Here is a 24,107-nt window from a genome sequence, read left to right on the forward strand (position 1 = left end):
ATATGTGCTGTATGGGCTTACGCTGGGGTTGTCTGCTGCGGTCTCCAGGAAACCTTAAATGAATGTTACTTGGATTCACAAGCACAGAAAATGACCTTACTTAAAAATCAGTAAATATCTGAGACTGGTGGCTCACACTTCTAATCCCTGCTACTCAGGAGGCTGAAATCTGAGGATCTCAGTTCAAAGTCAGCATGGGCAGGAAAGTCTGTGAGATTTTTATCTCCAATTAACCACCAAAAATGGAGGTGGAATAGTGGCTTAAAGTGGTAGAATGCTAGCTTTGAGCAAAAACCAGCTTAGGGCCTGTGCTCAGGTCCTGAGTTTAAGCCTCATGACTGACCAAAAAAAAAAAAAAAGTCAGAAAACAAATTTAAAACCAATCTGTTATCCTTTCTTTTTCTCTTCCCCTCTTCCTCTTCTTCCTCCTTCTTCTTCCTTCTCTTTTTTTTTTTTTTTTTTTTGTTGGTCGTGGGGCTTGAACTCTGGGCCTGGGCGCTGTCCCTCAGCTGTTCAGCTCAAGGCGAGCGCTCTACCACTTGAGCTACAGCGCCACTTCCGGTTTTCTGGTGGTTTATTGGAGATAGGAGTCTCACGGTCTCTCCTGCCCGGGCTGGCTTTGAACCGCGATCCTCAGATCTCAGCCTCCTGAGTAGCTAGGATTACAGGCGTGAGCCACCAGCGCCCGGCCTTCTTCCTTCTCTTTCTTCCTCTTCCCCCTCTTCCTCCTTGTTCCTCTTCCTTTCCCTTCTCTCTTCCTCTTCCCTCCTCTTCCTCCTTTTCTCTCTCCCCCTCTTCCTTGTTTTCCTCCTTCTCCTTTTCCTCTTTCTCTTCTTCCTCCTCTTTCTCCCCCCCCATCCCAAATTTCTTGACTTTCTCTTCCTTCTTATCCCTGTGTCTTCATTCATGTTAAATGTGAATGTGGATTTTTCTTACCCCACCTTCCCGGCAACCCCAAACTCCATTGCCCATGCAGACCTGGAGCAGTGGGAACTCTCCAGAAGGTGTCCATCAGGACCCAACCTCCACCATCTTGTTTTTTTGTGCTCTGAGGGCCTTTAGACATAGACTGGAGAGCCAAGAAATAGGCCACCTTTCTTGATAAGAATCTCAACTATTTGTTTCCAGTCCCAGTATTAAAAGCAAAATCCAAAGAAAAAACCCCAAATTTCAAACACACCATGTTGGTTAGATATTTGGTTTTATTCATCTGCTAAGAACCTCAACTTTTCTTTTAGAGCATTTGAATCATATGTTTCCTGCCAAACAAATCAATCAAGATTCCTGGGCTGGAAATATGACTCATTGGTAGAGAGCTTGCTTAGCATGCAGGACAGGTTCGATTCCTCAGTACCATGAAAAAGCCAAAAAGTAGTGCTGTGGCTCAAGCGATAGAATGCTAGCCTTGAGCAAAAGAAGCTCAGGGACAGTGCCCAGGTCCTAAGTTCAAGCCCCAGGACTGGCAAAAGAAAGAAGAAGAAGAAGAAGAAGAAGAAGAAAAGAAGAAGAAGAAGAAGAAGAAGAAGAAGAAGAAGAAGAAGAAGAAGAAGAAGAAGAAGAAGAAGAAGAAGAAGAAGAAGAAGAAGAAGAAGAAGAAGAAGAAGAAGAAAGAAGAAGAAGAAGAAGAAGAAGAAAGAAGAAGAAGAAGAAAGAAGCTGGGCGCCGGTGGCTCATGCCTGTAATCCTAGCTACTCAGGAGGCTGAGATCTGAGGATCACGGTTCAAAGCCAGCCCAGGCAGGAAAGTCTGTGAGACTCTTATCTCCAATAAACCACTAGAAAACCAGAAGTGGTGCTGTGGCTCAAGCGGCAGAGCGCTGGCCTTGAGCTGAAGAGCGCAGGGACAGTGCCCAAGCCCAGAGTTCAAGCCCCATGACGGAACCAAAAAAAAAAACAAAAAAAAACCCCACAAAGATTTCTTACTTAACACCTCTTCCTCTAATCCTTCTAATTACATGCTGTGTTATATCTCTGGAAAGTGTCTACTCTGTTATTATTATTATTTATTATTATTATTTGATCCTAATTGGGGATTCCCATCAATTCAAGTTTCCTTATGTCTTCTTTCTTTTTTTCTTTGTCTTTCTTAAATCTTATTCATCAAAGAAGCCAGGCAGAAAGGGCTAGAAATGGGTAACATTCTGTAATTAGGTCTAAGATGCCATATGCATTTTACATATGCTCAAAAAATATTTATCTAAGGTAAGGGTTCTTATGGAAACAATAACATACAGAAAATACTTTTTTGCACTGGGGGGGGGCGTGTTCTTTTGATTTCTTTGTGTGTTGGTCCTCTTTGAAAGTGAACTCAGCTTCAGCCTAAAGAGTTACAATAGCATTGAACAAGAGGAGCCAAGTCACCATTCATGTAGAACCATTTCTTGAGAGTTAGAACAACATGCAGTTCAATGGATTCAGCACAGAATTAGACACGGGTGACTTTTAATTCTGGCTAAGAGGTTGACCCTGGAATGCTGTGCTTACTAACCATTGCCTCTGTTTCTCCATCTGTCAAGTGGGAGTTATAACTGTAGTCACTAGGGCAGAGCTATGCCTTAATTAGCTAATGATTGTAAAAGGCTTTGAAGAGGCTCATAGAAGCAGCAGTTTAAGAGTAAGTATTGTTATTGCAAGAACCACACCATTAGGCAGCTAGCCCTGGGGAGACTAACCATGGGTTTAGAGCCATCTCTCAAATCCACAAAGCTGTGTGTGCTTCAAAACACCAGGGCCTTGGGGAAGAGTGACAGATGATAGTATTGGGTTATTCAGAGATCAGCAGAATGCAGTGCCTTCTTTTTCTAGAACAAGAAATGGTGATGAGGATAGGTGCTGAAGACTCAGAGAGAAATCTGGGGCCGGGCAGATGAGGGGGATAAATAAGGAAAGATGATTTTCATGATCTACAGCACCATCCAACAGATGCTTATGAAATATTGTGTCCTAAGAAGAAGAAGAAGACCCAGTTTCTGTCCTCGAGGATTTTCAAGCCCAGCTTGATGTCACAGGCATGCACACAAGCACGCATGCACACACATAACCACTCATGCGCACACTTGCGTTTGCATCTTACGTGCACACATGCACACACAGACAAGACGAGTCAGGTTCTAGAGGCAGGAAATTCCTGAGCTCCCAGTATGAAAATAACCCCTGGGATTATTTTTACAAAAGGCTTGGAGGCTTTGGAGGGCTCCTGAGAAGACAAAGAATTAGGCCCACACTGAGGTTAATAAAGATATATGTAATGGAATCTCTCCCTCTTCAGTTATACTCAATGGATATGGAATATTAGCCCAAGGCTTTGAATCTGGAGAATAATGAAATTTAAAGGACAGGTCCATGCCTGTAATCTCAGCTAGTCAAGAGGCAGAGGTAGGAAGATCAAGGTTTGAGCCAGCCTGGGGGAAAAAAATCCCCTACAATTCTATCTCAAAAACAAAATACAAACAAAAGGGCTATGAGTAGCAGTCCTGGGTCAAGGGCTTGTCTAGCTTGTCTAGCGAGGCCTTATGCTCAATTTCCAGTACTAGGGGAAAAAAAAGGTGCTTTTAAAAAATGTTTAGAAAATAATTTTGTTTCCTATTCCAAGAGCAATATAGTTTTATTTTAGTAATAATTTTTTTTTTAAAAAAGTATGTTATCTGGTACTGGTGGTTCATGCCTGAAATTCTAGCAACTTAGGTGGCAAGATCTGAGGATTGCAGTTCAAAGCCAGCCTAGGCAGGAAGGTCTGTGAGACTTATCTCTAATTAGCCACCAAAAGCGGAAGTGGAGGGGTGGTTCAAATGGTAGCAAGTTAGCCTTGAGCAAAAAAGCTTAGGGACAGTGCCCAGGCCCTGAGGTCAAACCCCCAAACCAGCACAAAAATGAAACAATAAAACAAAACCAAAAAAGTACAAGGGCAAAGTGTGGTAGCATATATCTGTAATCCCAGCGACTTGGGTGGCCGAGGCAGAAGAATGGCCGGGTCCCAGGAGATGGAAGCCAGCCACCATGTGACTGCTACATGGTCTTTCCGTTTCTTCTTTCTCTATTAGATCATTTTGAACAGAAACAGATTTCTTTTTCTTTCAACAGCCATGGTGGCCTCTGTCCCAATCTCATTTGCTTTAGGAAATGCTTTGCAGCAGGAAAAGCACATGGCTTCTGGCCCCAGGGGGAAGTTGGGGAGAAATAGGCCTCAGGAGGCTTTGTCTGTCCTGTAGGTAGAACTGTTCTCTCCAGCCCTGAGGTTGCTGAGTCTCTCCCCTCCTTATTGACCAAGAGACTATCCTCTTCAGCTCTGCTCTCAGCTCTTGGCCAACGTGGTTGGGTCCCCTTGTCTGTGAACTGGAGATAGCTCAGAGGGTTCCATAGCTCACCTTCTAGAACAGTCTGGAGCACACTCATCTTCTCCTTCCTACCAGCCAGGCTGATGGGCTCCCATTCACTTCCCTCCCCTTGCCATTTTCTTCCCCCAAACTCCATTCATTTCCTTTAGATGTTGTTTCAGTTCTCTTTCATTTCTCTTCCTTTCTGTCTTTGCAAGCTGGAACCATCAGCCCAGTCCACATCATCTCTACCTTTCGTCAGTTCTTAGCTCTGATGCGTAAATGGAAATTGGCGTGCACTTCTTCCAGGGGTCACAGTGTGTGAGAAACTGCTACTTCTAGGTAACGATTAGGGATAAATTTTAGGGCATCTCACTTGTAAGACTGAGGTCTTATAAAGAAATGTATTGGCACAAGCAGCATAAATGCACAAACTTATCTTATTCCCTCACCTCTGTCCTTCCTTCCTTCCTTCCTTCCTTCTTTCCTTCCTTCCTTCCTTCCTTCCTTCTTTCCTTCCTTCCTTCCTTCCTTCCTTCCTTCCTTCCTTCCTTCCTTCCTTCCTTCCTTCCCTCCCACCCTCCCTCCCTCCATCTTTCTTTGTGGTACTTGGAAACCCAGGGCTATGCATACGCTAAACATGCACTTTACCACTGACCTCTAGTTCCAGTCCTTCATCTGTGTGTGTGTGTGTGTGGGGGGGAGGGGATGGGTGTGTGTGTGTGCTGGTCCTGGGCCTTAAGCAAAGGGCCAGGTCGCTGTCCTTTACCTTTTATTTGCTCAAGACTGGCACTCTACCACTTCAACCACAGCACAGCTCCTTTTCTGGTTTTGTTGTTGTTGCTGCTGTTATTATTTTCTTTTTTCTTTTGATGTGGGTCCTAGGGTCTGTACTCAGAGCCTGGCACTGTCCCTGAGCTTTTTTTTTCCCCTGAAGGCTAGTGCTCTACCACTTGAGCCACACTTCTGCTTCCAGGATTTTGGTAGTTAATTGGAGATAAATTGAAGTCTTTTTTTTTTTTTTTTTTTTTTGCTCAGACTGGCTTTGAGCCACCATCCTCAGATCTCAGCCTTTTGAGAAGGTAGGATTACAAGAGTAAGCCACTGGCACCTGGCTTTGTGTGTGTGTGTGTGTGTGTGTGTGTGTGTATGTGTGTGTGTGAGTGTGTGTATGTGTGTGTGTGATTGATCGTCATTAAAAGTCTCACAGACTTGCATCCCTGGCTGGCTTCCAACAACGATCCTCATATCTCAGCCTCCTAAGTAGCTAAGATTACCATTTTAGTGTTTTATTTGATATTTATTTCTACTAAATGTTTTTGCTCCAGTTCCCCTGGCTTCCCAGTGAAGCCAGGGACCCTTCTCTGTTTTCATCTTGTGGCTCACACCCAACACCCCAGTGCATCATATTGCATTGCTCCCAAGTCTTCCCAGGAAGATGCTTCTTCCTCCCCTTGAGGGTGGAACCCGTGGTCTGACACATGCAAGGCCACTGCTCTACCGCTGACCTGCAATGCCAGCAGGGCCATTACACGGTGTAGAAGATGGCCAACATTACACAGCCTTTAGAGGACACAGCCAGTACTCAACTTGAGCACAGCACAGTCCCCGGCTCCTGGGCCCCAGTAAGTAACTCAGGAATTTAAGGAATCTTGGTTGGGCCTCCTGACTGTTCACAGGAGGAAGAGCCTGGAGGAATGAGTGACTTTGCTTGCTTTTGTTTTTGGTGCTGGTGCTGGAGTTTGAACTCAGGGCCTGGGCTTTTTATTTTCTATTTATTTATATATTTCATTTTTGCTGAAGGTTAGCACTCTACCACGGAACCACAGCTCCACTTTGGTCATTTTTGGTGGTTAATTGGAGATTAGAGTCTCAAGGACTTTCCTGTCCACACTGGCATTGAAATGTGGTCCTCAGATCTCAGCCTCCTGAGTAGCTAGGATGACAGTTGTGAGACACCGGCACCCAGTGAAATGAGTGCTTTTGAGTTTCACTGCACAACATAGCTAGGACTGGAGTTCTAGGACTTGGGGCCCTTGATGATAGAACCACCCACATGTTCTGCCCTGTGCTGGGAACTGGCCCTAGGTCTTCTCTGACATCTACCAGATGGCGTAGGGTCAGCAATCATACGTCTGGGACAGTTGAGTCTCCATCCTAATTACTTTTAGTTACTGCTCTTTGTTCCAAGTAGTCCCTTTAAAGTGAGATGGTGTAACAAATAATGACCTCTTTTCTACTTAATGATACGATTTCCCCCTTTGATCCTTTATCTCTAATAATAGTCATACAGACACAAACATCACCCAAGCATAGGGAACACTTGCTCTTCTAACTTTTCTTTCTTTGGGGATCCCCAAAACCTAAAGTCCCTGAAAGCTCAGGGATAAAGCTCCCCAGGAGGGCCTTTTGACTCTAAGTCCTGGGCCTCCCAGGGAGGCTGGTGGCTGTAGCTTCCTTCCTGGCCTCTGCCTCCTCTTCTCTTTTGGGTACTGTGTGGCTTGGGAGGGAAAGTGGCATTTTCTACATTGGATGGGAAATGATGAACCGACCATTTCAAACATCACCTTAGAAGTTGATGGGAGGCAGGTTAAGCATTGGCTGGCAGAATCCTGAGAGTCATGGGGTAGTCTCCAGTTTGATATTTCTTCTACTTCCTTATACGTAGGAACAATTAACATTCTCACTCCTTCCATACCAGCAAGACAAATAAATAGCTTTGGAGGGAGGATGGGAGCTGGTTTGCTTTATCTAGGACAACAAGTACTCTTTGGGTTCTTTCTTTCTTTCTTTCTTTTTTTTTTTTTTTTAAACTTTATAAGGCACATGTTTCTCTCCATCTCCTGGTTGTTTTATCAGTACATCGGTAACTGCGGAGTCACTTCATGGGTTAATTCCCTTCATTCCTAAAGTTCTTCTCAGTCCTTCCCTTCCCTCTGGCCAGAGGAATGAGTCAGTCCAGGCCACCAAAGGCTAGAACCTTCCCCCTTCTCTTCCTTCTTCAATGCTACCCTGAGGAGCAGTAATTCCTTTCTAGACTCATAAAGTGGAAGGTTGTAGAAGTAATTTGGGTCTTTTTGCCTTTGGCCAATGCAATATAGTTTTCTGGCAATATTTTCTAAGGATTTGCTTAGACTACTTTCAAGCCACTCACTGGAACACTAGCAGTATAAACGTGTGGAATATTCAGTAGGTCTGTGCATGGTACACTAGATAGAGATCCTTTAGTCCACACGGTAACTCAGAAAGATAGTTGCCATTAACTACAAAAGGAAGCTCAGGCTTGGAGAGATTAAATGATTTGCCAAAGTTACACAATAAGTGGTCCACTGAGACTCAGTTCCTGAAGATCTGGGGAAAATTTCCCATGGGGTCATGCTGCTGTAAGACTGTGTGGTTGACTCCGCTGGTCTCTATCCTGCCCCCAATATGAGCGAAGGCCCTTGTTTTGGGGGGAGGAGTGGCTTCCCATCTGGATCCCCTTGGAGTGGATGAGAACACTGGCTGGGCTGCGTTTGTTCTGGGGCTAGGAGACAATGTTTTGGTCTCAAACAAAAAGACAGAAGCCAAGTTTTGACAAGGGTGTCACTCTACTTTCAGGAAGGAGAGAGGTAATTCATTCTGGAACTTGGATGATCATTTTCCATGTGAGGAAGGCTTCAAAGAATTTGTTCTAGATTGATCTAAATCCAGATTGCTTCTCCAAAGGATTTAGCAGTGTTAAACCTTATCTCAAAGTGTTCAGGCTGTCTGGATTGGTATAAATATTCATTGGGAGGCTATTGGAGGGCAAAGAGTGAGCAAGAATGAGTTCTTGAAGATATCTTGAGCTTTTTGGATTAGATGAGACTTTGCAGGTCTTCTCATCTGATAGACTCATTTTACATATGAGAAAACACAGAAACAAGGAAACGAAACATCTTGATCAAGTCCTATACAAAGATGACATTTGGCAAAGGTCGGGGAGTCTGAGGACAGTCAGGGAACTGTGCTGTTTGTCCATCTTTCCGGAGGTTATGTTTTGTTACTTTGATAATGTACAACTTGAAAATGGCTTAATAAAAAGGGAACCCTGCTTCTGGTGGTAAAGTCAACCCTGAAGTATTAGATGTAGTTTAAAAAAAAGTTCAAGGGCTGGGAAGGTGGCTTAGTGGTAGAGCGATTGCCTTGCATGCTTTAGGCCCTGGGTTCGATTCCTCAACACCACATAAGCAGAAAAAGCCAGAAGTGGCGCTGTGGTACAGGTGGTAGAGCACTAGCCTTGAACTGAAGAGCTGAGGGACAGCGCCCAGGCCCAGAGTTCATGCCCCATGACCGCCCCCCCCCCAAAAAAAGTTCAGTTTAGAAACTAGCTTTCTAGAAATGATCCTATACAAAAATGTGACGCTCATTAGTGGCTAAAGCTGAAAATGGTGATGATGAAGAGGAGGAGAAGGAAGAACAAGAAGATTAGGATGAGGTATAGGAGAAGGAAGAGGAAAAGGAAGAGCAAGAGGAGGAAGAGGAGGAGGGAGAGAAGAGAAAGTGGAATTGGAAGAAAGAAAGGAGGAAGAGGAAGAGGAGGAGAAGAAGGTGGAATTGGAAGAAGAAGGAAGAAGAGGAAGAGGAGGACAAGTTACAGCAGGGGGTTAAGGAAGGTGGGTATAGGAAATCCATCCACTGTTCCTTCTGCTTGCAGAGTTTAAATGGTGACTTGCACACAAACCAGATGCACTTTCTTGCATGTGTAAAGGAGACCATTACAGAAAATAAGCGGTAAAGCTCCTAGGGCCGTGCGATTTAAGCTTTAGCTAGTCAAAAGTTTTAGCTGGCCAGTGGAGCTCCTCCAACTGGTCTGATCATAAAGCTTTTACTGTCACAGGCCTCCTTTATCACAGAGGGTCATTGCTCTGTCATTCACTTAATTTTATTAAAAACAAAAATCTGCTTTCAGGAGGACGCTGTGTGTTGCTTGGATTCCCCACATAGCCTCCTGTTTTCTCCTCTGGGCCATGTGCACAGGCCTCTGCGGAGAGCCAGGTCAAGTGCTGTGTGCTGGCGAAGGTATTCCTTCACTGAGCGCAAGGTCTCTGAATTCCAGCACAAAATTCAGGGCCACCTTTAGAAGGAGTGTAATCACATTAGGTGTCGATCTTCTCTAGATTTCCTTGAAAGTTCCAGTGATCAGGAGACCAGAAACACTCTATGAAGAGTGGAACTTGACCACCACTTACAAATTTAATTTCCCCAAACAATCCTTAAGCCAGCACTCCTTTGAGTCGACTGTTCTCAAAAGTATTGGAGCGCAGTGGTAGAGGGGCCAATTAGAGACCAAAGGATAAGGCTTTGCCTTATCTTGGAGATGAGTTTCACCAAGAACCCAAACTAAACCTCGTCTGTTTCCTTTTGTGACATATAGAGAAGTGATGGGTAAAGATCAAAGTTTCCTATAGATAGTTCTCTAAGTACAATATCATTAGAAATGGTTCACCCTAGAACAGCCATCTGGAAGCTTGAAGGGTGAAATTAGAATGGAAAAGATCTACATAAATGCTAGTCAAATTCCTCCTTCCTTCCTTCTTCCTTCCTTCCTTCCATCCTTCTTTCCTTCCTTCCTTCCTCCCTCCCTCCCTCCCTTCCTCCGTCCCTTCCTCTCTCCCTCCCTTCCTTCTTCCCTTCCTCTCTCCCTCCCTTCCTTCCTCCCTTCCTCTTTCTTTCTTTGTACTGGGGATTGAATTCAGGGCCCTGTGCTGGCTAGGTAAGCACCCTATACCCAAGCAACACCCCTAGAAATTCTGTTTTTTATAGAGTATCTCTGCTTTTGTAATTATTGCACCTTAAAGGAAATATGGAAAGATGTAATGTCCTTTAATTTTTATCTACTGATTTAGGAATTACACTCTGACTTGGCTAAGGATATGCTTGGGGCTGAGTTAGTAATCTTTGGTTCTTAATGACAGGAGTCAAGAGAAACACATACAAGAATGGGAAGGGAAGGTTGTTAGGTTGCTTGGCAAATCATCAAAGAACTAAGTTCTCTCCATTGAGATTTGCACAACATCCATTATCTTGGAGTTTACCTGTATTTGGAGTTCTCTTCCTAAACTTAGATGTACAGGTATTTGAGCAAATAGGCCCTATTTTAGAATATAAATGAATGCACAAGATTCTTATTTAGCCTTTGGATTATGAAAGTAACTTCTTAGAAACACAAACCTCCACCCAATCAATATACAGTGTAACATGCAAATATTTGATCACGTATTAATTTCCAACACACAAGAAAAATAAAGCTATTTCAATATTGCTTTTTAAAAAAACAGATTGAAAAGTACATCATTTGGCCCATCAAAGGCTCAAACTTATTTATTATTTATTTATCTATGTATTTAATTTAGTACCAAAGAAATAGGAATTAAATGGTTGTTTTTGTTGTAAATAGATTCAGCCAGAGGGACACACCACCTGCAGTCAACATTCTAACAGAAATAATCACTGCTGAGTGGAAAATCACTGTGCCTGTGAAATTATTGAAGGAAGAAAAAAAATGATGTGGGCAAAAGACCACACTTGAGACTCTTCATTGCGATGTCCTTCTCTGCATTTCTGGAGGAGAGCTCATTTATGGAGCGAAAAGTCCTTCAGTGAAACATTCAAAATAACAAACATCAATTAGATTGTGTACTCCTAGCGCACCTTTCATCTTCAGACCTCAGAGTGCTTGCAAACACTCATTAACCCTTCCAAATCCTGCCCTGGTAGGTGTGAGCATCTTCCTTCCCACTGGGAGGAAAATGGGAGGACAGCAAGCCTTTTATCCCCCTCCCTTTTACCTTTGTGTGGGATTCCATCATCATTTCATATGTACAATTCCCACACCAGAAAATGGGGGCAGATTTTGACATTTTATCAAAATGAGTACACATTGAGCCAGAAGAATTCTTTAACATAAGAAAAACTCATGAATGGGAACTTTGAAAATTTCTGAGAGAGAGAGAGAGAGAGAGAGAGAGAGAGAGAGAGAGAGAGAGAGAGAGAGAGAGAGAGAGAGAGAGAGAGAAGGGCAGACAGGCAGACAAGCAGACAGACAGACAGACAGACAGACAGACAGAGGCAGAGACAGAGAGAAGGAAGAAAGGAAAGAAGGAAAGAAGCATTGAAAGAAGGAAATAAAAAAGTTGATTTGGTCATGGTGATGCATGCCTGTAATTCCAATACTTGGAAGGCTGGAACAGAAGGATCAAAGTTTAAGGCCAGCTACATAGTAAGACACTCTCTTTAAAAAAAATAGCCAAACACCCCATCGTCAAAACAAATTTAAATAGTATCTGCCACTCTCAAGGAGATATGCCATGTTTACTGACCTAGGTATAGTTTTAGACAGAATCCAAGTATTCCATAGCCTGATTTTTCCCCCCTTAATAAGCTATATTTAGATACACATTTGGCTTTGCGTCTTCAAAGACATCAGTACATTTAGAATCTCACCTCTCTAAACATTTGTATGCTCAGAGAGAAGGCCAAGCATCTCCCTAGTTAAAATTTTTTTTTTTTCCATCCAAGTGTTTCCCATTGCTTCGCTTTGGTAATGTACAGGCTCCTCGAATGCAGTTGGGTGGGTGGGATGGTTATGCCTTTTACTCAGTTAAAAGTTCTTCCTGATTCTCACCTTTGGGAAAAAGAAGGCAAAGTTCCACATAGCCCCACAGGAGAGGGCCTGGATGAGCTGAGACAGAATTTCCCCTTGGCTTGCTGATACTAAGAAGCAAGGATCGTGTGCAGGTCAGCCACTGCCACAGGCAGAATGAAGGAGCCATAGTTCCTTGCTTTGGTGAGTAGCCCTGGATCCACCCTCCTTCCCAATCTCGGAAGTTGGCAGTTGTCCATCGTCCTTCTTATTCATCTCTAATTGGTCATAAACTCATGTTGATATTACCTAGAGAACTAGCCTTATAGCAGGAAAGCCTTCTTCATTTTTTTTTTAAAGTTGGGTTGTTCACAACAATGCCCTAACAAGTCTCTCTCTCATCCTGGTATATTTTTATGATCTCCAAATGGCTGCCAAGTGAGCTTTCTACCATGCAGACCGGATGTCTCTGCCCTGTTTAGGAACTCTCACTGTCTCAGAACACTACAGACACCCACACAAAGGCTAAGCATTGGTACCTGCCAACATCTTCACCCCCATGTCTCAGCTGGGGGGTCCACATTTCAGTCCTTCAAGCTGTCACTCACTGTGGTATACACCCTTACATCTGATTATCTCTCTCTCCCCCCACTTTTCTCCTTTTTTTTTCCTTTTCTTTTGTACCAGTCCTGGGGTTTCAATTTAGGGATTGGACACTGTCTCTGAGCCTTTTCACTGGAACCATAGCTCCATTTATAGCTTTTCTGGTGGTTAATTGGAGATAAGAGTGTCCCAGGCTTGCTTGCCCAGGCTGTCTTTGAACTGTGATCCTCAGGTCTCAGCCTCCTGAATAGCTAGGATTACAGGCATGAGCCACCACTGCCTGGCCCTCAGCCAGATTCTCATGGTGTTTTTGGCATCACCTCTTCCTGAAGACTTTCTGTCTGTCTGTCTCTGTGGTGCCAGTACCAGGCTTGAACTCAGGGTCTTGCGATCTCTTGTGACTTTTTTGCTCAAGGCTAGCCACTTGAGTTACAACTCCACTTCTGGCTTTTAGCTGGTTAATTAAGAATTTTAACATCTTTTCTGCCTGGGCTGGCTTTTAACCTCTATCCTTATATCTCAGCCTCCTCTATAGCTAGGATTATAAGTATGAGCCACTAGTACCTAGCTCGAACTAGAAGACTCTTACTCCAGATCTGAAATGAACACTGCTTCCAGAAATACCCCGTGTTTGTCTGCATGAAAGCATACACCAGTCATTGATCACATCTGCTTTTTTTTTTTTTTTACCTTCCCTATTAGATTGTGAGCTCTTTGAGGGAAAAGAATGTCTTTCCATCCCTGAACTCTCACAAAATATATAAAGGTGCTGAATAAAATAAATAAAATAGATATATAAAATAAAACATATAATGGTGCTGAAGCAAAAATACATAACAATGTGGAATAAAAGTTTGCAAAACTAGTGAGCTAAGAATTCAAAATTGAGCCAGGCACTAGTGGCTCACGCCTGTAATCCTAGCTGCTCAGGAGGCTGAGATCTGAGGTTCATGGTTCAAAGCCAGCTGGGGGAAGGAAAGTCCAAGAGACTCTTTTTTTTTTTTTTTTTTTTTTGGGTCTGGTCATGGGGCCTGAACTCTGGGCCTGGGCACTGTACCTCAGCTCTTCAGCTCAAGGCTAGCGCTCTACCACTTGAGCCATAGCGCCACTTCCAGCTTTTTTCTTTTTGCTTATGTGGTGCTGAGGAATTGAACCCAGGGCCTCATGCATGCAAGGCAAGTACTCTACCACTGAGCCACCTTCCCAGCCCCATCCAAGAGACTCTTATCCCCAATTAACCACCAGAAAACCCAAGTTTGAAATTGTTCTAGTGTCATATTTGTGTAATATATTAGTGCAAATAGTTTTGGACAGTTTAGATTCCCAAATCCTTATCTAGAAGTTGTTCTGTTGGTTGTTGAATTTATGGTTGTAGGACTTCTAGAATGCATTTACCTGGAGTCAATATCCACAGACATTGTAGCAAAGTGAATTTAAATGATTTCCTTAGACTTTCTTTGGCAATTCCCCCAAGGAGAAAAATCTTTATGTATTTAGGATCAGTATTCACTTTTATTTCTTATTTTTGGGACTCAACCCAGGGCATTAAAAATGCTGAGCAAGCATTCTACCCCTAAGCCATGTCTCCTGACCTTTTAAGATTTATTTTTTGAGGCAAGTTCTTGCTACATTGCTCAGGCTGGTCTCAAACTTGCAATCCTCCCACCTTATCTGAGAAGCTGGGATTGCAGGTCTGGAGAAGAACAGTGTTATTTGAAATGGTTCCTCCTCTATTTTGGTTGAGATGGTCTTTCCCATCTCAACCCAGTTATGTATAGAACATCTGAGAAAGAGTTCTTTCCAATCCATTCCTGCTCTTCCCTTTCCCTGCTCTGGTTAATAAACAGAAATGTGGAGTTTCTTTCCTTCCATGGGGACTAGACCATGGTTGAAAAGGCCTTCAAGGCTTTCTTTTACTCATGCCTCGTGACTGGTCCACACTCTTTGTAATATTTTTGTGGTCATTGACTGAAATTCCTAAAGGGTGAAATCAAGGGACAAGTTTTATTAGGGAGCTAGGAAAAGTTATTCGATGTGTTCATGGAGACGGGACTTGTTAATGGAATCAGTGTGTTTTGATGCTCTTTACATGCTATCTGGGTTTGCTACAGGGTATAGTAAATGGCTTCCCATTTCAGGTAGATCCTTGTACCCCATCTTTTACCCTGCCTTGGTTTTGTGTCTGGTTTCACTGTTCTTGAAAGACCACAATTAGTATTCTCTATAATGCTTTTTAAAAATTAATGTCATTTAATGAGGAGGGCATTCAGGTACACTTGTTCACGTTTCTAAAGGTATGAGACCAGTTAGGTCCAATGTACAGAAAATATGAATTTTCTGTGCATACCATCAGCCTAAGTCTTTGAAACTGATCTGTGAGGCAGCTGATAGCTCTTCTTTTTCTTTTCTTCCTTCTTTTCTTTCTTTATTCCTTCCTTCCTTTCTTCCTTCTTTTTTCTGTCTCTGTCTCTCTGTCTGTCTGTATCTCTCTCTCTGGTTCAAATTCTTGCCAGTGGGCAAATCCTGGCATGATGGTAGAGCTGTGATTTGAAATGAAATGCTTCGGGAATCTCCGTTGATGCTCTGTACTTTCCTACTGTGAAATCCAGACACTTAAAACAGCATTAGAGCACAAGACATAAAGACAGAAGTAGAACCTCTTTATTATATTGGGAGGTATAGCCCAACATGTGTGTAAACAGACAAATGCAAGTTGGACTCTAAGGTTAATCTTAGCATCTGGAGCCACCAGACTCTATCTGTCCTCAACTCCACTGAAGACAGTGGGGCTGATTCAGATTGGTTATGAGAAGTGGTTCTGTTGTGTTTTGGTCAGCTCTTTGAGTTATTCCAGTTGTTTTTAGTGGTTAAATCAAAAGATGCCTAGCTGGATGTCAGTGTAATATTAGCTACTCAGGAGGCTGAGATTTGAAGATTGTGGTTTGAAGCTACCCTGAATAGAAAAGTCCTTGAGATTATTTGTCTAATTAAACAGCACAATGCCAGATTGGAGGGATGGCTCAAGTGGTAGAGTGCTGTGAGCAAAAAAAAATCATGTGCTAAGATTGTTTGACTGCTGCTCTGTTGAAAATTGTCCATTTTGCTGGACATTTAAGGGACATGCAGGGACATTAAGGGACACCACAGGAACTGTGGTGATAGGCTAAGGAGTTTGGTATTGCAACTTTATTTAACAAGATCAAACAATGTTATACTGGAGTGAAAAATACTGCTTTAAAGTAGACACAAGGCCAGGTATGGTGGTACCTGCCTGTAATTCCCCAGTACTTGAAAGGCAGTGGCAAAGGACTGAATTCAAGGCATGGCTATGGAGTAAGACACTGTCTTAAAAAACAAAAACCAATAAACAAGCAAACAAATGAATGCAGACACAAACCAGATAAAAATATTTATTAAAATACAAGCTTTCTTCCCTCTTAAAGAAGAGATAGGAGGTTCACACCTGTAATCCTAGCTACTGAGGAGGCTGAGATCTGATGATCACAGTTAGAAGTCAGCTCCCCCAGGAAAGCCCTTCAGACTCTTAACTCCAGTTAACCACCAGGAAACCAGAAGTGGTGCTGTGGCTCAAAGTGTTAGAGTGCTAGCCTTGAATGGCAAAAGCTCAGGGACAGTGCCCAGGGCCCGAGTTCAAACTCCATAACTGACTGAAGAGAAGAAGAAGAAGAAGGAGGAGGAGGAGGAGGAGATAGACAATGAGGTTTTTTGTTTTTGTTTTTAGGAATTCAAGAAGTCACACCTTTGAATTTTACCTCGATATTACTGTATTGGAATTTATTCTATTTAACTTGGGAATTTGGTCTAATATTCTCCCTATGCTTTCTATTTATTAACACAGAATGGATGCTATACGTCTAAAATGAAAGGAACGATGCAGGGAATTAAAGAACTATATTCTACCTTTCAGACTCCATTTTCTAAATATTTTGATATTTCAAATGGTATCCAACATATGGGTTTTTTTTTGCCTCATGCAAATGGGTAGATGACAATAGTTTCACTGAATGAGATGGTGATTTAGGTAAGACAGCCGAGGAAAGAAAAAATCCAAGGAATTGTCATGTGAAGGTGGGTGTGGTGGTGTCTGCCTGTAATCACAGCTCTCTAGAGGATAAGGCCGAAGGATCAGGACTTCAAGGCCAGTCTGGGCTACTAAGCAAGAAAAACAAACAAATAATGAGGGCTGGAGAAGGGGCTTGGCTCCAGTGGTAGAATGCTTTCCTAGTAAGCAAAACTCCAGTGCAACAGAAGAGACCTCAACTCACAGTGAGTTGATAGTGATGATGCAATCATACTGATGTATATAGGTATGATTTTCGTCATTTACAAGGAATATAGACCTATAAAAATCACTGGAATTCGTAAGTACTTACTGGTTCATCAAACTTAATTCTGTTTTAGGTATCTTTAGATATCTAAATTTGAATAAATCCATTAGCTAGAGCTGAGTAAATCTACTATGTTGGTAAAAATAATTGTGTTCATCTTTGCCTAAAGTCATCAGAAAACACAATGGTGGAATGGAACAATAAGAAAGCAGAGAGTCTCACAGATGGATGTATACAATATGTTCAATACACTTGGGGTTTTAGGAAAAACAATATTCACATTAAGTTCCAGTTCAGGGAAATTGCGAATGATATCATGGCAAATTCCAGAACAGTCTCCAGAAGAACACAGAGAGCAGAAACTGGGGGAGGGGTAAGGGGAGGGGGGGACGACTTGTTAGATATTTTCCAATAAGGCAGGGACCCTGCTTTGCCATGTTCACATGTTAGGAGCTCCTTGAATGAGCATCTAGTTCCCCTTGTTTTGATTTCTGATCTGGTGATTGATTTCCAAGAATGGGGTCTCACAGTCCTGTCCCCCACTCTTCCCCTTGAACACATACATTGTGGGACTGGACAGATGCAGGTGCACTTTCTGCATCTCAATCATGTATCCTGAGTTTCTGTTCTTCTCCTGCTGTATCCTGACTTTTTAATTTTTTAAATTTATTTTATTTTTTGTTGGTCGTGGCACCTGAACTGTCCCTCAGCTCTTCAGCTCAAGGCTAGCACTCTATCATGTAAGCCACAGCACCACTTCTGGCTTTTTCTGCTTAGATGATGCTGAGGAATCGAACCCAGGGCCTCATGCATGCAAGGCAAGCACTCTACCACTGAGCCACCTTCCCAACCACAGACTTCTTAATTTAAAAAAAAAATATTTTATTTTATTTTTAACCTTATGATGACCAGTTCTACACTAGTGTTTGTGTTTCATGTGTACAAAAATATGATAATAACACCAGTTGAAATTTACATAGCACCCTATTGCCAAGGAGATCAAAGCACTTTTACAGACCGTATCTTGCTGATCTGTCATACTCTGTAGTAGAGTAAATAGAAAACAGCTAATACGATCGTATTTTTCACCTGAGGACATGGAGCTCAGCAGATAAATGATCAGTTTCATGTTTAAGAGCAAGGCAGCCTGCTAGGAGTGAATGGGCATGCGTAGTTCAAATGGTTGGGCTCTTGTGACTTCCTAGGTAGTCTAACTAGAGAGATACAAACTTTAGAGCTTGTTTTCCTTTTCCTTTCCCTATAGATTTATACTCATTGTGTGTGTGTGTGTGTGTGTGGTCTTTGGCCTATTGCCTTAGGTGGTATTTATTTCCAGTAGAGTGTTTATAGAATGGGCTCTGACTTGTCAGAATGGAACACACTAGCAAAGGCTTCTTTTTTGAGATTGGGGGGGGGGCGGTAATCTCAGAATAAAGAACGAACTTTCAGGAGGATGTGATTCCATAGGAAGGCAGAGGTGGGTTGGAGGGGTGTTCAGTTGTCATGCTCTGGGGGAATTTCAACAGGTGAATGAATACCTATTGAAATTGTCACCGAGAGCTCAGTGTTGGTGGCTCATACCTGTAATCCTAGCTACTCAGGAGGCTGAGATCTGAGACTGTCAATTCGAAGCCAGCCTAAGAAACCACTCAGGAAAAGCTGGAAGTGGTGCTGAGGTTAAAGCAGTGGAGAGCTAGCCTTGAGCAAAAAAGCTTAATCGACAGTGCCAGGCCCTGAGTTCAGGCCCCAGGACTGGCAAAAAAAAAAAAAAAAAGAACAAGAAGAAAAGAAATTGTCATTGAGATGATTTGCTGGGAAATCTGCTCCTGAGATTCCTTTGACTTTGGGGCTAGAGCTTATCAACTTACTAGTTTGTTTGTTGTAACTGCTAAATTCTGTTTGTTGTGGAATTCAGGGCTTGCTCTGCCTGGGGACTTTTAAAACAGAGTTCATCAATGTCTAGGGAGATTTATCTTAAAAAAATGTTTTATTGGCCCTTCTGAAACTCCCTTATGCAAGAAGCAGGAAAGCTCAAGTATGTGATGGGTAAGGTGTGGTCCTCACAGATTTGCCAAGTGAGACTTGCTTTTTTGTTTGTTTGTTTGTTGAGACTTGGGCAATCATGATTTGGGTTTTTTTTTCCCCAGAGTGATTTGCAATGTGCTTCCTAAATAACTTTGTAGCTCTTTGGGCTGTGTCGCTTCGCTTGAGCTTTGAAGATGGGAGATGGTGACTGAGTTTCTTTTTTTTTCTCTCTCTCCAAGTTAGCAGCTATGGTAATGCTAACTTAAAGGTTAGTTGTTGCTAGAGTGGGCAAAATGAGCTTTTCAACATTTGCATGAGCCAACAAATTAGTTCCCAATTTGGGATGATGGCATCTGGATTTCAGATAAGTTTCAGATTGGTCATCTAGTAACAGATAAAAACTGAACTTGAGATAGAGGGAGAGAGCAGATGTGTCAGGGTGGTTGTCAGCTAGCTGTCTGTGCCAGGCTGAACGGAAACAACGGCAGTGTCCTTGTGGCCCTGTCATTGTCCTGGGGAAGCTGCTTTTGTGCCACAACCTCAATTTCTTCTCTTATGAAATGGAGATTCCTAGCCAGATGCTAGTGGCCCATGCCTGTAATTCTAGCTCCTCAGGAGGTTGAGATCTGAGGATCGTGGTTCAAAGCTAATTCAGACAGGGAAAAATCCTAAGATTCTTATCTCCAGTTAACTACCAAAAGGCCAGAAATGTAGCTGTAGCTTAAGTGCGAAAGTCCCAGCTTTGACAAGCTAAGAGACTCTACCTAATCCCGGAGTTCAAGTCCCAGTTCCAAAACACACACACAAACACACACACACACACACACACACACACACACACACACGCATACACACACACACACACACACACACAGAGTGGAGATTCCTATCTTATGTATCGAGCAGGAATTCGAAGGATTAAATGATTCGGGACATATAAAGGCTGATCGTGAACAGGAAAGCTTTATGGCAAGCTGAGATAGCTGTACAATTGAACTAAAGGTGCCAATCCATAGCATTGTCGCAAAGACTGCATGAGATCACTCACACAAGATTTCTTGCCACATTACCCATGGTACTAGAGTAAATGAAGTCTCTCCCCTCTGGTTTTCCTACACAAAAATGTCATGTTCATTCCTTGCACCTCCTTCTCCATTTCCTCCCTGCTCTGCTCTGCGGGAGAAGCTAGAACATATAGTTAGGCCCCTTTGCTGTGGCCTTCTTATGTGAGTTCATTTCCTTGGGGTGGCCCATATTGGATTAGGCCTTGGTTCTCTTGCACAGGTCTTCAAGTGCCATGGTCAACGCCATGATCTTGCCTTTGCCTCTCCCCGAGTTTCCTAATCAGATGCTGTCAGTTCCTCTTGCTGTCTCACCACCATTCACAGCTGTCTGTCAATCACTCTTTCTGAAGCCCCCAAATGCATGCAGACATTTTCAGCATTCAGTCCACATGTTAACATGTCTCTGACTCTCACTTCACATGGTAAAATCCACAATGGCAGGATCCTGTTTATTTGTTCTTCGCTTAGTTTCTGGTACATAGTAGATGAGGAAATGGATAAATGAGTATCAATTGCCTCCCTGGTGATGGATACACTTTCCAGAGAGTCTTCCAGAACCAGGCATTGGTTCTCTTTATATTTTTCAGTCATGTAATCCATTGGTGGCTAAGTGAGGGTTCAGTGCTAAGGGCGACAGGAACATTCGTGTTCAGATCAATAACGTTCTGATCACTTGCTACTGCCCTATAATTTCCAGCCATTCACTGTGACTTTGTCTCTACACGGATTAATTTCACTAGTTGGAATAAACAAAGCGAGAACGTGGTGACTGGGGCGGGTCACACTAGCTGCTTAGTGGTAGACAGTAACATGAACTGGTTGGTGGGATTGTTGTTTCGAGCTGGTTGCTTTCTGAGGCATGGGCAGGTGGCTTTGCTGCTGGTGATGAGAGGACGCGGCAGAGAGAAGCAGCTGGAAGTTTGAGTTATAGACCCAACTAGCCCCAGTGCAGCCTCAGGCAAGTCATGTAAATTTCCCTGTCAGGTGCTTCCTGAATCAGGGAAGTAGTGGATGGGATAATAGAAATAATTCTGAGAAACTGGGTCCCACTGTGGTATAGGGTGTACCTGTTGCCCAGAGATGGGGTAAAAATACTCCGCAACCGATGAGGCATTATGGGAGGGAGTGACTAGTGTTTTGTTCACTATGGTATTTTTCTTTGACTTGCTTCTGTCTTTATCCCTACTGCTTCTTTACTCTTCTTTTTCTTTTTCAAAGTTTTTATTTGATTGATTGATTGATTGATTGATTGGTTTTTGGTGCCAGTGCAGGGACTTGGGCCTGGGTATTATCCCTTAGTTTTTTGTTTTTGTTTTTGGTTGGTCGTGGGGCTTGAACTCTGGGCCTGAGCACTGTCCCTCAGCTCTTCAGCTCAAGGAGAGTGCTCTACCACTTGAGCCACAGCGCCACTTCCAGTTTTCTAGTGGTTTATTGGAGATAAGAGTCTCATGGTCTTTCCTGCCTGGGCTGGCTTTTAACCACAATCCTCACATCTCAGCCTCCTGAGTAGCTAGGATTATAGGTGTGAGCCACTGGTGCCCAGCAGTTTGTTTTTTGTTTTTCCTCCTCCATCTGGTGTCCAACCACTTGAGCCAAAGCTTCACTTTCAGCTCTTGCTGGTTCACTGGAGATAAGAGTCTCAGAGGCTTTTCCTGCCTGGGCTGACTTGGAGCCATGATTCTCAGATCTCAGCCTCTTGAGTAGTTAGAGCACAAGCATGAGCCATGCTGATACGCTGATGATGCCTCGGACTTTTTTTTTTCCTCTAAGATCATTGGATAAGTAGAAGATTTGAAAATAAACTTTTTTTTTAATTTTGGAGAGAAAAATGTATGCAAGAGAGTGCAATTAGGCCCTTAGAAAGCTAAAGAAAAGTGAGTATCTGAAAGCTTTTATTTTCTAATATGCTACTATGATGACAAGATGCTAGATTGTGATGCTAAGAAAAATGGGTACAGCTGGATGCTGGTGGCTCATGCCTGTAATCCTAGCTACTCAGGAGGCTGAGATCCGAGGACCACGGTTTGAAGCCAGCCCAGGCAGGAAAGTCCATGAAACTTTTATCTCCAATAAACTACTCAGAAGTGTATAAGTGGTGTAAGTGGTAAGTGGTGTAAATGTGTAAGTGGTGCTGTGGCTTAAGTGGTAGACTTGAACTAAAGAAGCCCAGGGACAGCACCCTGGCCCTGAATTCAAGCCCCAGGACCAGCATCAAAAAAAAAAAAAAAGAAAAGAAAAAAAAGGAAGAAAAGAAAAGAAAAAAAGAAAGAAAGAAGGAAAGAAAAAAAGCAAGCAAGCAAGAAAAGTAGCTACATATCTTGTTATGGCTGATGGAGAGAGACTGGACTTTGAATGATCAACTATTTAATGAATTAATATTCACAGATGAGTATCATTAAATTTTTATCCTTAGCAGACAGCCTGAAGATGAGAAGAAGGAAGATGCTGTGTGTGATTCTATGGGATTTACATTGTGTTTGTTTTTGAGAACAAATCTCTCCCAAGAGACTTTCCTCTAGCCTTGGCCTTTTCTTGCCTTTCCCACCTCTCTCCCCCACTCTCTTCCCCCCTCCTCTCTCTCTCCCTCCCTCCCTCCCTTTTCCCATCCCCTCCCCCTTTGGGCACTGTCCTATAGCTATTTTCTTTCAAGGCTGGTGTTCTACCACTTAAGCCACAGTTCCATTTCTGGTTTTTTTGCTGGTTAATTGGAGATAAGAGTTTCATGAGCTTTCCTGACTGAGCTGGTTTTGAAGGGAAAGCTTCAACTTTCAACCTCCTGAGTAGCTAAGATATTACAGGTGTGAGGTACTGGTGCTAGGCCCCTCCCATATCTTACTATTTTCTTCTCTTCTATTTCTTCCTTGCTTTTATTCTACAATTCTGCTTTCCCTTTCTCATCCCTTGGGGTAATTGGAGAGGGAGGATGTGGTCAGAATGGATGAGGTGAGATGTATTCCAGTTCCCTTTTTTTCCTCCACCTCAAACGCTTAGCAGATGTGGGGCTTAATCAAATCATCTTTGCCCAGACCACGAGTGGAAACTCCAGAAACCTCAGACTAGGGACATTATGGCCACAACCACACTCTCAGTGGCAGAACCATTCTAGAAAGTGTCCCCACCATGAATGTCAGTCACACTGGCTAAGAGATTCATCTATACTGTGGTGGTGAAGATGCCACAAGAATCTGCTAGTGTTGGGTGATGGCATCCATTTGTAAATGAGCCATTTGGATTTGATGGAGAATCTTAGACTGCTGTTTGTGGTCACTTATGCTGTTCTAGTTGAATGTATGGAGATTTTATTTAAAAAAATTTTATTTTTTATTTTTTTTTTTACTCAAGGCTAGCATTACTATCACTTGAACCACAGCACCACTTCTGGCTTTGATGCTTAATTGAAGATAAAAGTCCCATGGACTGTTTGGGCTGGCTTCAAACCATAATCCTCATATCTCAGTCTCCTGAGTAGCTGGGGTTACAGATGTGAGCTCTGACACCTGGCTTGTCAGGTGTCATTCTAAGCCCAGTCTCACTGCAGGCAAATGGACTGGTCTCAGTAATAATGAGACCAGTTATTGCCTCTCTTCCTATAATCTGAACACTATTTAGAATCACAAGTTTGAGATGATGATGATGATTACTATACTTAGTTTTCTTTTTTTAATTTTTAATTTTAATTTTAATTTTTTGTGAACATACTGTACAGACTCAGTTTTCTTATTAATCAAAAGACAAAAAGAAAATAAGGATAGAAGGCCATAAGAAGTGCCTCTTTTCTTTTTCAGTTTGTTTGATTTGTCTCTTTGGGACAGTCTCAATATGTAGATCAGGCTACCTAGGAGAAGTCAGGATCCTTTGACTCTGCTTCTAGAGTGCTGGAATTTCAGGTGTCCACTACTATGCATGGCTAGGGATATGCTTGTTTAATATACTAGGTCATAATTGAGACTGAGGTTTATTTTCACCATTTTTATTACATGGAAATATACACTAGTCTCTAAGCTTATGGATGTTTGAACTCATTCACCAAAGGCAGAACTACTTGTAATGTTACTATCTTTTGTTGTTGTTGCTGTTTTTTTTTATTACTAGGTCTCAGAGAGGCTCAGTGATTGGAAAATTCCTTTTATTATTGGCTGGCTTGGGTA

The sequence above is a fragment of the Dipodomys merriami genome, unplaced genomic scaffold (assembly GCF_024711535.1).
Source record: "Dipodomys merriami isolate MVZ:Mamm:240054 unplaced genomic scaffold, mDipMer1.0.p SCAF_4, whole genome shotgun sequence".
NCBI classification, from domain to species: Eukaryota; Metazoa; Chordata; class Mammalia; order Rodentia; family Heteromyidae; genus Dipodomys; species Dipodomys merriami.